Consider the following 15,013-nt stretch of genomic DNA (forward strand, 5'->3'; position numbering starts at 1 on the left):
TTACTTTCTGTTTCTATGAGTCCAATATTCTCAGATTACACATGTAAGTAAGATCACGCAGTATTGTCTTTCTGTGCCTAATTTATTTCACTTAACATAATGTTCACTGGGTTTATCCAAATTGTTACGGATGACAAGAGTTTCATTTTCTTTTTTAAGGCTGAATAGTTTTCCATTGTGTATACATACTGCATTTTCTTTACTCATCCACCAATGAACATTTAGGGTGAGTCCAAAGATGGGCTATTGTGAATAATGCTGCAATGAATGTGGGAGTGAAGATGTATTTACAAGGTGATAATTTCATTTTCTTTGAGTATATACCTAGTAGTGGGTTAGCTAAATCATATGGTAAGTTTCATATTTAATTTTATGAAGAACATCCATGATGTTTTCCATAATGGCTTTACTAATTTACATTCTCATTAACAGTGTAAGAGGGCTCCCTTTTTTCTGCATCTTCACCAATACTTGTTCTTTGACTTTTTGATAAAAGCCATTCTAACAAGTGTGAGATGACATCTCAATATAGTTTTAATTTGCATGTCCCTGATAGTTAGTGATGCATTTTTTTCCTATACCTGTTGGCCATTTGTATGTCTTATTTTGAGAAATGTCTATCAGTCTATTTGGACATTAATTTATTTTTTACTATTGAGTTGTTTTAGTTCCTTTTATATTTTGGTATTAACCTCTTTCATATATATGGTTTGCAAATATATTCTCCCATTTCATAAGTTGTATCTTTACTCTGTTGATGGTTCCCTTGGCTTACAGAAGCTTTTTATTTCAATGTAATCCATTTGTCTATTTTTGAATTTGTTACCTGTACTTTTGGAGTCATATCCTAAAATTCATTGCCCAGACCAATGTTGTAGAGCTTTTCTTTTAGTAGTTTTACATTTTCAGATCTTATCTTTAAGTATTTAACCATTTTGAATTGATTTTTGTATGTGGTTTGAGATGAGGGTCTATTTTCGGTCCTCTGCACGTGGCTATTCAATTTTCTCAAAACAAACTGTCGAAGAAACTGTCCTTTCTCCATTATGTGTTCTTGACAGTTTTGTACAAAATTAATTGACCATGAATACATGGATTTATTTCTGGGCTCTCAATTCCATTTCATTGGCCTATGTGTCTGCTTTTATGTAACTGATACATTGTTTTGATTACTATAGATTTGTGTTATATTTTGAAATCAGGTAGTGTGATGTCTTCAGCTTTTTTATTTTGCTCAAGATTGCTTTGACTATTTGAAATCTTTTGTGGCTCTATACAAATCTCAGGACTTTTTTTTTTCTATTTCTGTGAAAAATAACACTGGAGTTTTGATAGAGATTGCATTGAATCTGTAGATTATTTTGAGATGTATAGACATTTTAATAACACTAATTATTCCAATCCATGAGCACAGGATAACATTTCATTTATTTGTATCATCTTCAACTTCTTTCATTACTGTTTTATTGCTTTTGGTGTATAGATATTTCACCTTCTTGCTTAAATTTATTCCTAAGCACCTTACTATTTCCTTGTAGCTATCATAAATAGGATTGCTTTTTTATTTTTTCTTCTGATATTTCATTGTTAGTGGGTAGAAACCCTACTGATTATTGTATGTTGATTTTGTATCCTTCAACTTTATTAAATTTGCTTAATAGTTCTAACAGTTTTTAGGTAGTCTTAAGGATTTTTTATATATAAAATTATGTTGTCTGCAAACAGATAATTTAAATATTTCCTTTTTTGTTGAGATACTTTTTATATCTTTCTCTTGCCTAATTGCTCTGGCTAAATATGGAGTTGTCATATATGGCCCTTTTTGTTGTTTTGAGGTGCTTTCTTTCTATAACTAATTTTTGGAGCATTTTTATCATAAAAGAATGTTGAATTTTATTGAATTCTCTTTGTGCATTCATTGAGACGAACATGTGGTTTTTTCCTTCATTCTATTAATGTAATGCATCACATTTATGGATTTGAATATGTTGAACTATTCTTGCATCTAGGGATATATTTCACTGGATCATGATGAATTATTCTTTTAATGTGCTGTTGAATACTATTTGCCAGTATTTTGTGAAGGATTTTTGCATCTGTGTTCATCAGGATATTGGCCTGTAATTTTATTTTCATGTAGTATTCTTATCTGGATTTGCTATCAGGGCAATGCTGTCCACAAAAACAATGAGTTTGGAAGTGTTCTCACCTCTTCAATTTTCTTTGAAAAAGTTTGAGAAACATCGTTATTAGTTCTTTTTAAAATATTTAGTATAATTCAGCAGTGACTCCAATAAATCCTAGGCTTTACTTTGGTGAGAGACTTTTTATTATTGATGCAATCTGCTTGCTCATTATTGATCTGTTCAGATTTTCTATTTATTTATGATTCCCTAGTATTGACAGGTTGTTGCTGTCTAGAATTTATCCATTTTCTAGGTGATCCAATTTATTGGCACTAATTGTTCATAGTAGTATCTTATGAGTAGTCTGTATTTCTGTGGAATCAGTTGCAACGTCTCCTCTTTCATTATTGATTTTGTCTATTTGAGTCTTTCCTCTGTTTTTTTAAATTTATAAAGAATAAAGATATATTTCTTACAATTATAAAGGCTGGAAAGTCCACGGTTGAGGGGCCCACATCTAGTGAGGGTCTTCTTACGTGTCATCCCATGGCTGAAGGGCAAGAAAGTTTGGGAGAGCAAGACAGCATGAGGAGACTGAACTGGCTTTTATATCAAGCCCATTCTTGCAGTGACTAATGCACTTCTGTGATACTGACATTAATCCATCTATGAATCATCTATGTTCTTTCCTGCCCCAGCTCATTTGCGCATGCTGTTTCCCCTCTGGAATAAATTATTCTGCCTACCACCCATTTACCTTCATTAATTTTTCTTTCTTTCTTTCTTTCTTTCTTTCTTTCTTTCTTTCTTCCTTTCTTTCATTTGTAGATACAAAAGTAATGTCGTTTAATATTTTTACAAGGAGCATTTTAAGAAATTGACCATGACTTAATTTCCTCTTATTAGATCCCCACCTCTTAACACTGTTGCATCAGGGATTAAGTTTCTAACACATGAACTTTGGAGGACAGAAGCAAACCATGGAATCCCACCCCTGGCCCTCTAACCAAAAGTTTGTTGGTATTTTTTTCTTTAGAAAAAAATTATTGGATTTACTGACCATTTCTACACTTTTTCTAGACTCTTTTTCATTTATTTCTGTTCTGATTTTTATTACCTCCTCCTCCTTTTTCTACTAACTTGGGTTTAGTTTGTTCTTCATTTTCTAGTTATTTAAGGTATAATGTTAGCTCATTTATTTGGGATGTTTCTTTCTTTGTTTTTCTTAGATGTAGGTGCTTATTGCTATAAATTTCCCTCTTGAAACTGCTTTGCATGCTTCCCCTCATTTGGTATGTTGTGTTTCCATTTTTGTTTATCTCAAGATACTTTTCAATTTCTTTTTAAGTTTCTTCATTGACCCGTTGGTGTTTAGGAATATGTTGTTCAACTTCCAAATATTTGTGAATTTTCCAAAATTCCTCCTAACATTGATTTCTAGTTTTATATCATCTGGTTGGACAGGATTCTTATTATGATTTCAACCTTCTTAGATGTGTTAAGACTTGCTTTGCATTGTAACATATAATCTACCCTGGATAATAAACCATGTGCATTTGAGAAAATTGTGTGTTGTGCTGTTGTTGAATGGAATGTGTGTATATGTTTATTAGGTCAGTTTGGTCTAAAGTGTAGTTCAAGTGCAATTTTTCCTTATTGAATTTTTAGCTGAATACTTTATCCATTGTTGAAAGTGGGGTATTGAAATTTCCTACTAAATTTATACTGCAGTATATCTTTCTCTACAGATCTATTAATATTAGCTTTATATATTCAGGTGATATAATGTGTACATATGTATTTACAATTGTTATATCTTCTTGAAACATTGATCTGTTTATCATTATGGATTGACTTTTAAATCTCATTTTATAGTTTTTGACTTAGTGTATTTTATCTAATGTGTGTATAGCTACTTCTGCTCTCTTTTGGTTTCCGTTCACATGGGATATCTTTTTTCATTTGTTCACTTTTCATCTATGTGTGTCCTTTAAGTGAGTCCATTGGAGAAAGTATATATAGTTGGGTCTCATTTCCTTTTATAGTCATTGAGCTACTTCATTCATTTGATTGGTGAATTTAACCCATTTACATTCAAGGTAATTGTTAATAGGTAAGAGCTTATGATTGCCATTATGGTAGTTGTTTTCTGGTCATTTTTTATATCCTTTCTTTCTCTCAAGATGTCTTCCATTATTATTAGGTAATTTAATCTAGTGGTATGCTATAATTCCTGACTTTTTCTATTTTGTTTATCTACTACACTTATGGTTTTGGTAAATATGAAGCTTTCATAAATAATCTTACAGTTATAACAGGCTGGCTTAAGGTGATAGCAACTATGATTGCATAGAAAACTTTACACTTTTACTCCCCTTGCCAACATTTTATATTTTTGATGCCATAATTCACATTATTTTATATTGCATATTCTTTACAAATTATTATACCTATTATTTTTAATCATTTTGTTTTTTAACCTTCATATTATCGATATACATGATTTTTCACACCACTATTACATTATTAGAGTATTCTAAATTGGACTGTGTTACGATTGAGTTTTATATTTTCATATATTTTTATGTTTCAAATTATCGACTTTTTCTTTTAGTTTGAAGAAATTAATTTAGCAGTTCCCATAAGAGAGGTCTGGTGTGTTGAATTCTTCAGCATTTGTTAGTCTGGGACTTTCTTTATCTCCTTCATTTCTGAAGAACAGCTTTGCTGGATACAGTCTTTTTTGCCGGCTTTTTCCTTCAGCGTTTTTAACATATGCTACTGTCTTCTGGCCTTTAAAGTTCTGTTGAGAAATTCATTGCTAGTCTTATTGAAACTCCCTTATACGTTATTTGCTTTTTTTTTTATGCATTCAGGATACTCTGCTTTTTTTTTTTTTTGACAGTTTGATCATAATAAGTCTTGGTGTCGTCTTCCTTGGTTTGAATATGATTGGAGACCTTTGACTTTCCTGTATCTGAAAACATGTATATTTTTCCCTCTGATTTGTAAAGTCTTCTGCTGTTATTTCTTTAAATAAGCTTTCTTCACCTTTGTCCCTTTCTTCTACTTCTTAAACCCCTACAATTTTATACTTTGCTCTTTTGACACTGTCCTGTAAGTCCTGTAAGTTTTCTTCACTCTTTTTCATTCTTTCATTTTATTCTTCTGACTGTACTTTCAAATAACTTGCCTTTGAGTTCACAGATTCTTTCTTCTGCTTGATCAATTTTGTGATTGATACTCTTCACTGCATTTTTTAAAAAAATATTTCTTCCATATTTTCAGCTCCAAAACTTATCTTTTTAAAAATAATTTCAGCCGGGCCTGGTGGCTCATGCTTGTAATCCCAGCACTTTGAGAGGCCAAGGTGGGTGGATCAATTGAGGCCAGGAGTTTGAGACCAGCCTGGCCAACATGGTGAAACCCCATCTCTATTATAAATACAAAAATTAACCAGGCATGGTGGCACACACCTGTAGTCTCAGCTACTAGGGAGGCTGAGGCAGGAGAATAACTTGAACCTGGGAGGCTGAGGTTGCAGTGAGCCAAGTTTGCACCACTGCACTCCAGCCTGGGTGACAGAGTGAGACTCTATCTAAAAAAAGTAATTAATTAGTTAAATTAAAAATAACAATAATTCCATTCTCTTAGTTAAATTTACGGACATATATTGCTTTTCTAATTTTTTGAACATTTCTCTATTTTTTCAGGTTTGCTGAGCTTCTTTAAAATAATTATTTTGAATTCTTTGTCAAACAGTTTGTATATTTCCATTTCTTTGGGGTCAGCTACTGAAAAATTCTGTGGACTTGTTCGTAGTGTTATATCACCTTTGATTTTTGTTGTTGTTGTTGTTTCTTGTTACCTTTTGTTGATTTGTGCATATATGATGGGACAATCACTTCTTCCAGGCTTTCTCCAAAGCCTATCTTCTATGGAGGTTATAATGAAGCATGAGGGCACTTTCTGGGTAAAGTGCAGTGTTTCTGGCACAAGTAGGGGATTTGTTCTGTAGTTTCTGTGCAGCTATTTTAGCTGATATCAATGTGAATAAAAATTGCAGGGTTCCTCAGTGACCAATGCTGTGGGTGTTTGCAGTGACAATGGATAAGTTCTTCCTAATCTCTTTTTCTCCCACTGAAAACATTGTGGCTGAAGGAATCCTTATGGCACTAGGTCTGGTTTGCAGGGCTGCTTAGGGTGGCAGTGGTACCAGTGTCTAATTAGTGGTACCTGTGGAATGGCCACAGAGCTAAACTCTCAGCATGAGCATGTGTGGAGGAACTACAGCTTTAGGACTGGGGGCAGTAATGGCTCTTATATCCAGCGTGTAGTCACTTCTATTACCATGCCTGTAACAGCATGTGAGACAGTTGCTTGTGGAGTAGGTGAGGAGCTGAAAATGGAAGCATGGGCCTTCGCATAGTTACACTGGCTCCAGGGGCAGGGCAGTGGTTACCTCTCTATGGCAGCTGAGCCAGTGCTCAGGATGTAGGCACATACAGTGAGATCTTGTCTTTAGGGCTTGGAGTTCAACTAGCTCACTCTCACAATAAGTCTGATGTCTGAGACAGGAGCAGTTCCAGTCAGCCACAGAGCCTGGGTCTGGAGTATGGACATTTATGGAGTGGCCACAGCTCCAAGGTTGGGGCATACAAGGAGCTGGGAATGGTTGTGGCTCATTTTTCAAAGTGGCTCAACAGTGACTGCTTTTGGACAAAGGAGGGGTGTGGAGCCACATCTCCCTGTTTGGTGTTCCTAGTGAGAATGGTTATTTGTTACCACAGTGGCAAAAGACGTCGCTGTTCTCTGTATAGAAGGCCACTGAGACCATAGTAGTTTCTGCTGTTTGGCTCATACCAATAGCCTCTACCTTTCTCCTTTGCTGCTAGCTATCTCCTGGCATCTGAGGTATGCCAGTCTCACCAGTGATTTTTTTTTTCTGTGTGGATATTCTCCATTTTTTAATTTGCTTCACTGTGTTGCTATAGATTCTTTATTGAGCCATTGAGTCCTCTTTGGGCTATTTTGGTTTGTGAATAGCCATTTATCTCTATTTTTTTTTTCTTTTTGGAGGAGGATTAGGGCTGGTAACCCTTAATCTGCCATCTTAGTAATATCATTCCTCAACGTCTGAATCTTTGATGCTGCCTGAGAGGCCCTGCATGAGTGGCCACTGCATTATATTCATCTCAAACCTTTCTTTCTCTAGCTCTTTCTTCTTCAACTACTCCGCACTTTTAGCACTTCAAATCATCTGCGTTCTCTCCTGCCCCAGCTCATTTGCACATGCTGTTTCCCCTCAGGAATGAATTCTTCTGTCTGCCACCCATCTTACCTTCATTTATTTCTTGTTATTTATTTACTTACCCATTTTTAGATAGAAAAATAATATTGCTTAATATTTTTACAAGATAGTAATTTAAGAACTTGACCATGTCATCCAAGATGGATAAGGGAGAACACTGACTGATAGAGGAAAGAGTACGAATCAAAGGCCTGAAGATTCTTATTTCATCTAAAAACTGTTACCATAAAAATACTTGAACTTACGAGCTGACATAATAAGGGATTTTGGTCAGTATGTGGCCTATTTAAGTTAGTGACTTTGGGATAGATCCTGCCTGGTGATTTTCAGGTTCAGAATGTAATTATGGATCAGATACATAATTGGAGCTGGTAGGTCATTGGCAATGAGAAGTTAATACTTGAGAAATCTAGAAATTAGATGGGTGATTTGATGATAAACTTTATGTGTCAACTTGACTAGGCCACGGTACCCAGATATTTGGGCAAATACTAACCTAAATATCCTTACCTTCATCAAATTATCCATGTTACAGATATCAGGACAAGCGGTCCTCAATAGCCTTCCTGCTTCAGCCAAAGCCAGTCATTACATTTACTTTAAACAATCCTGTTCCTGACTTCCTTAACACTTGGATTAGGTTGTAAATTGCTATTTGTTAATTCAATAATTAATTAATATCTTTCCCTTTAGTGCAGATTCTTTGAAAATAAGGGTTTTTTGTTTTGTTTTTTTTTTTCTCACTATTTTATTCCTAAACTTTAGCATACATTGTAAACTGTAATGATGGGGTCAGTAAAAATATAACTGCAATTGATTATCTTGGATTACACCATACTTGGAGTCATGAGACCTATACTCTTATTCAATAAATCTTATTATTTGATTCATGCTCTTTTCAGGAGGCATGAGTTCCAGGTATTTACTTATTGTGCCAAGTCAGGCAAGTTACTTTGCTTTTCTTGAGGCCATTTTTTATTTTTGAAAAGGAAACTAACACTGCCAGCCTTTTATCCAGTTGTCATTGATATACAACACATTGGTGTATATAGAAGTTCTATATTAAAACATAGTGGTTTTATAGCATTTACATTATCTACACAATTAAGACCTGGCTATGCCCTAGATTGTTCCAACTAGAGATAGCTCAATATTCATCAAATCTTGATGAAATTCTTTTAACTATTAATTTTTTGTAATACTTTTCTAAAATAGATTTTTGAAAATAGGCATATGCCTCTGGTATTTGCAAACTAGAGTAATAATACTGCTGTATGGCAGAATTTGAGAGCTCAGAATATATTATAGACATAAAATAGTGAAACATTTTAATGCATGCCAGCTAGGTATTTTTCTTAGTGGACATTGCTAGAATTAGAAGTTCATAGCTAATATCATATTGAGTGAAATTATCAATATGTAACCAATAATATTTTTATAAGCCTTTAGTTACACCATTTATTGGGCTCACCACATGTATGTGGCAATTGGCAAGTTAGTATGCTGATCTAATGTTACCATTTTTGTTTTGAACCTAATGTCCTATTTATTTAGCTGATGTCTAGGTTTTTGATTGTTAGAATTTTGTTCTCAAGTCTTGTTATTTTTAGTAACATGTTGATGTTCCAACAACAACAACAAAAAAAACCCATTAGATAATAGGAAAGCATAATTGTGAGCAGAGTGTATTATTCCATTAATTATTGATGGAGATGGATGCCAGTTCATTTAATAGCATTAACTAAAATGTTCTTTGCTTAAGATTTCTTAATTGGGATGGGATTTGTAATTTATATATTAAAATTTGTAAAAATGATATTGGTCTAAACAGATGATTTTCCTGGCATATTACACACATTGTGATTGCCAAATTCTGAATCATACAGATTAAAAGTCAGAACAGAAATTCGAAATCCAAAGAAAAATAAACTGAGTAGCATTATTTTATAGATAAACTCGAGATTTATGACATTGGGATGTTCACCAAGGGGAAAGAAAGGAAGAAAAAAGGAATCACAGATATTTTCCTGTAATGTCTTTGGAATGAGAAAATAATTAAAGTCTCACAAATTGAGTTCATTTGGCACCTGAAAAAAGCTGTCATTCACAGAAATAGCAAGAAAGAAAAGACTCATTCAACCAGAAGAACACATGAAATAGTTTCTTTCAGTTTTGCTAATTCACTTGAGGGTAATTATAGACCATTACTTGGAGAAAACACAAAACAATAATTGCAATAAAATTCAACTTCAAATAAAGGAATTTCAGAGAAAAGCAAAAAGAAAAAAAAACGCTTTGATTAAATACTAGCTAAATAAGTTATAATGGAATTTGGGAAATATATTTTTATGATAGATCCACATCTTATTCTGATCTCTCTTCTCACTGTGTGCCACTTATATTATTTGCTCAACAAAGTTGTTATTGCTCTAGATGGAAAGGATTTGGATGATAGTGAAAAGTATGAAGAAACCCTCTTATATTTCAAGTTCAAAGAGATAATTTTATCTAAGCAAATTTTAGGAGAAAATGAATGGGTTCTACATAACACTTATTAAAATTTATGTCAGTTGCAAAGATAGACTGTGTCTGGGCTGTGGGCTATATTGTTTAAAATTTTAGGTTAAAAGCAAATGATATCTATAGAGCCTCTCCAGTTTTCCTCACATTGGTTTGAATTAATTTATGTTATTAGTTATGTATTTTACTTTGTCTTTTCTAGTAGCACTACAGGTTTATAATAATCAAATTCAGCTGGCACTTCTATTCTTTTGTCTGACTTTAACATGTACCTTCTCTGTTGTAAGGCTGTACCTCTTCTCTCCAAGCTTCCTGTTTAATGCCCAGCTTGTTCCCTTGCAAGCAGAAGATTTGCCTCCCATTTCATCAGGAGATGGTCTGGTCTCTTTAAACTTCATTCTCCCTCCATATAGAAGAATTTATGTCATACACATACTTAACATTTTGTTGTCCAAGCTCATAGAATAGTGGATTCAATTCCAGGCCAAATGTTATACTATACTTTGATAATATTCCTTTGCATATATTCCAAAATCTTACTTCATCCATTATATTGTTTGTTCTGAATCTCCAATATCTTACATTCTAAATGTTATTTCCCTTCAACAATGTTTAAAATTTCTTCCTGAAAACAATTTTTAAAAATTCTCTGTCCTTGAATCAGCATGTAGCTCTCTTAAAATTTTATTCCTGTCTTTCACATCCAACTTTTTCCACGCTATGAATAACTACACACAAATTCTACTTCCCAAGCTCCTATTTCCTTCTTGAACTACTGTTTCTGCTTTCTCCTCTTGCTGCATTGCAGAATCTACACTCATTTATGATCTCCTAATTGCCAAATCCAATAGACATATACTGTACTGCCTTTGACATCATTGATTTTCCCCTTTCTGCTCAAAGTCCCCATCTTTGTTGACCCTCAAGACCTTGCATTCCTCATAGTTCTCTCTCTTTCCTTCCCATGTGTATTTCTTTTCTGTTTTATTTTTCCTCTTTCATGGATTTTTTTCTTCTTCCTTTGTACATACTTTAAATATTTTTTGTTATGGTTCTGGCAACCATATGTGTTTTATTTTTTTATATTTTTCTTTGGTTGTCTTATCAACTGTTATGGTTTTAATTATAAAAACATATATAAAATATGTATGCAGATGATTCTCAAGTTTCTATTGCTTGGCTTCTTTTTCCATGAATTTCAGACTTGGTTATTCATAGTCTAGTCGTTAAGAACTCAAAATCCTATGCTTTTCACTATGTCTTGTTGCCTTTCATGATGATTTCATGGTCAGAGAAATTCACCTTCATCATCATCTGTTAGATTATACAGACAACCTTCAAAAGATAGCCCAAGAGATGTAATTGATACAAAATATATCTGATATTTATGGAAACCCAGATAAGTTGGCATGCATATTAACTCTTTCATTATGAATCACATTTTTTAAGAATTATGGTAAAAAACACATAAAGAGATCTACTCTATTAAAATTTTTTAAGCACACAGTACATCATTGTTAACTATAAGTACAATGTTGTACAGTAGACCTCTAGAACTTTTTGTTTTGCATGACTGAAATTTTTTTTTGTACTTTAAGTTCTAGGGTACATGTGCACAATGTGCAGGTTTGTTGCATATGTATACATGTGCCATGTTGGTGTGCTGCACCCATTAACTCTTCATTTACATTAGGTATATCTCCTAATGCTATGCCTTCCCACTCCCCCCACCCCATGACAGGCCCCAGTGTTTGATGTTTCCCACCCTGTGCCCAAGTGTTGTCATTGTTCAATTCCCACCTGTGAGTGAGAACATGTGGTGTTAGGTTTTCTGTCCTTGAGCGATAGTTTGCTGAGAATGATGGTTTCCAGCTTCATCCATGTCCCTACAAAGGACATTAACTCATCCTTTTTTATGGCTTCATAGTATTCCATGCTGTATATGTGCCACATTTACTTAATCCAGTCTATCATTGACAGCTATTTGGGTTGGTTCCAAGTCTTTGCTATTGTGAATAGTGCCACAATAAACATATGTGTGCATGTGTCTTTATAGAACCATGATTTATATTCCTTTGTGTATATACCCAGTAATGGGATGGATGGATCAAATGGTATTTCTAGTTCTAGATCCTTGAGGAATCGCCACACTGTCTTCCACAATGGTTGAACTAGTTTACAGTCCCACCAACTGTGTAAAAGTGTTCCTATTTCTCCACATCCTCTGCAGCACCTGTTGTTTCTTGACTTTTTAGTGATCGCCATTCTAACTGGTGTGAGATGGTATCTCATTGTGGCTTTGATTTGCATTTCTCTGATGGTCAGTGATGATGAACATTTCTTCATGTGTCTGTTGGCTGCATAAATGTCTTCTTTTGAGAAGTGTGCATCACTGAAATTCTATAGCTGTTGAATAGCACCTCCTATCATCCCCCTGCATCCCCTAGCAACCACCATTCTGCCTTCTGTTTCTATGAGTGTGACTACTTTAGATACCTCATATTAGTTAAATCATGCAGTATTTGCCCTTCTATGACTGTCTTATTTCCCTTAGCATACATAAGGTTCTCCAAGTTCATCCACATTGTGGGATTTCCTTTTTTTAATGGCTGAATAATAGTCTATTGCATGCATGTGTGGGTGTGTATGAAACATTTTTATATCATATACGTATGTATTTACATATATTTGTAACATTATATATATTATATATAATATATATAATATAATATATATATTGTATATATTATATATAGTATATATTATATATATTATAACATATATATTATATATTATAACATATATTATATAACATATATTATATATTATAACATATATTATATATTATATATATTATAACATATAATATATAATAACATTCCATATATATATATATAAAACATTTCTTTACCCATTCTTCTGTTGATGAACATCTAGTTGGTTTCCACATACTATTTCCACAGTAGCCAAAGGCTGCTGTGAATAATTCTGCAATGAACATGGGAGTGCAAATACCTCCTCAAGATCCTGATTTTAATTCTTTAGATGAATACCCATATGTGGGATTGCTGGATCAAATAGTAGTTCTATTTTTAAGTTTTTGATGGCTGCAACACTTTACATTTCCATTAACAGTGCACAAGGGTTCTGATTTCTTTATTTACTTACCAACGCTTGTTATTTTCTGTATTTTTGTTTGTTTGTTTGTTTGATAATGGCTATCCTAAGTGGTGTGAGGTTATATGTGAATATGATTTTGATTTGCATTTTCCTCATGATTAGTGATGTCGAGCATGTTTTCATATACCTTTTGGCCATTTAAATGTATTCTTTTATGAATCATTTATTAAACAGTGCATAATACTACAGAAAAATGTTTAATGAATAGTTAGTATGCATTCATATGCAAATTTGTACTATTATTCTACAACTATTAGTGAAGTTACAAATTTAGTGTCATTATATTAGCCCCATTCTAACTTATTTAAATTCTTTTCTTTTTTGGGGGGGGGGAATCATTGCATGAAAATAGTTACTAATGTATTATTATATAGAAAATGAAGAGTTTAATACGCCTGTAATCCCAGTACTTTGGGAGGCCGAGGTGGGCTGATCACGAAGTCAAGAGATAGAGACCATCCTGGCCAACATGGTGAAACCCTGTCTCTACTAAAAATACAAAAATTAGCCGGGTGTGGTGGCGCACACCTGTAGTCCCAGCTACTCGGGAGGCCGAGGCAGGAGAATTGCTTGAATCCGGGAGGCGGAGGTTGCGGTGAGCCGATATCGCACCACTGCACTCCAGCCTGGCAACAGAGTGAGACTCCATCTCAGGAAAAAAAAAAAAAAAAAGAGTTTAATTTTGAACATTGCTTAGGTAGTTGAAAAATCATATAGAGCATATCATGCGATCATACAATTCTTAGATTTTTAGAAGGAGTTGAGAGAATAAAATTATTGTGAATAAAATTATTGTGCTGAAATCAACAAGGTCTATATTTGGACTTTGAGATAATGTTTAATTAAGTTGCTTATTTTAACAGAAAATATTCATTAAAGATAGTTTAAAGAATCAATATTTTAAACAAAGAAATAGGTCTTTGCCTTAACTCACTAATTCAAAAAGAATGAACTCTAAATTCTAAATGGAAACAATTAAATCTAACAAATAGCTAAAACAAAGCAAAGCTCTTGGTTGAAACATCAGCATTTCTTTTGGGAACTGGAAAAGTATTAAAAAATGTAATTAAATGAAAACTGATAAATGTGTCAGCCTAAGTCCCCATAGCAATATAGAAAATCAAGGGAGACAAAAGACACAGAATGGTATGAAAATTCTTATTGGTTCAAAGATGATAAAATGTCAAGTTACAACTTTAAAATGCAGGCAGACCAAATCTAACTAATTTTTAAGATGTTTTCGATGGTTAGACAGTATATGGCATTAATGTACCTTTATAACTACTCATTTATACCTAAAGTATATACTATTGGCCCTTTCATATTCCTTCCCATCGGCAACGTGCTTTATTCATCTAGGCATTTGTAGGCCAGAGGCATATGCACCAGCCAAACAAACTAACATCATATCGTTGTTTTTGTACATATTCTGCCATGGTTTTACTCGTAGTATTTGTGTACTTTCAGACCTATACCTATGCATATTATACAGTAAAAAGTAGATCATTGAGGCAATAGCGTTTAGTGAAATAAGCATGGGTTTTTTAATTAGTCAGAACTCAGGTTTAATATCAGTTATGCCACTTAATGGCTAGTTTACCTCTGAATCTCTTAACTCATACCGGGAATGAAATTAATCATTTTACTTTTAGGTTCCACTTACTAGCTAGTTTACCTCTGAGTCTCAGTTTAGCTCATACCTGGAATGGAATTAATCATTTTACTTTTAGGTTCCACTTACTAGCTAGTTTATCTCTGAGTCTCAGTTAACTCATACCTGGAATGGAATTAATCATTTTACTTTTAGGTTAGCTGCAAATAGTAAATGAGATAGCACATTAAATACTTTTTGTATTTTCTTTGCCCAAGGTAGAGC

Source organism: Pan paniscus, chromosome 10 (genome assembly GCF_029289425.2).
Source record: "Pan paniscus chromosome 10, NHGRI_mPanPan1-v2.0_pri, whole genome shotgun sequence".
NCBI classification, from domain to species: domain Eukaryota; kingdom Metazoa; phylum Chordata; class Mammalia; order Primates; family Hominidae; genus Pan; species Pan paniscus.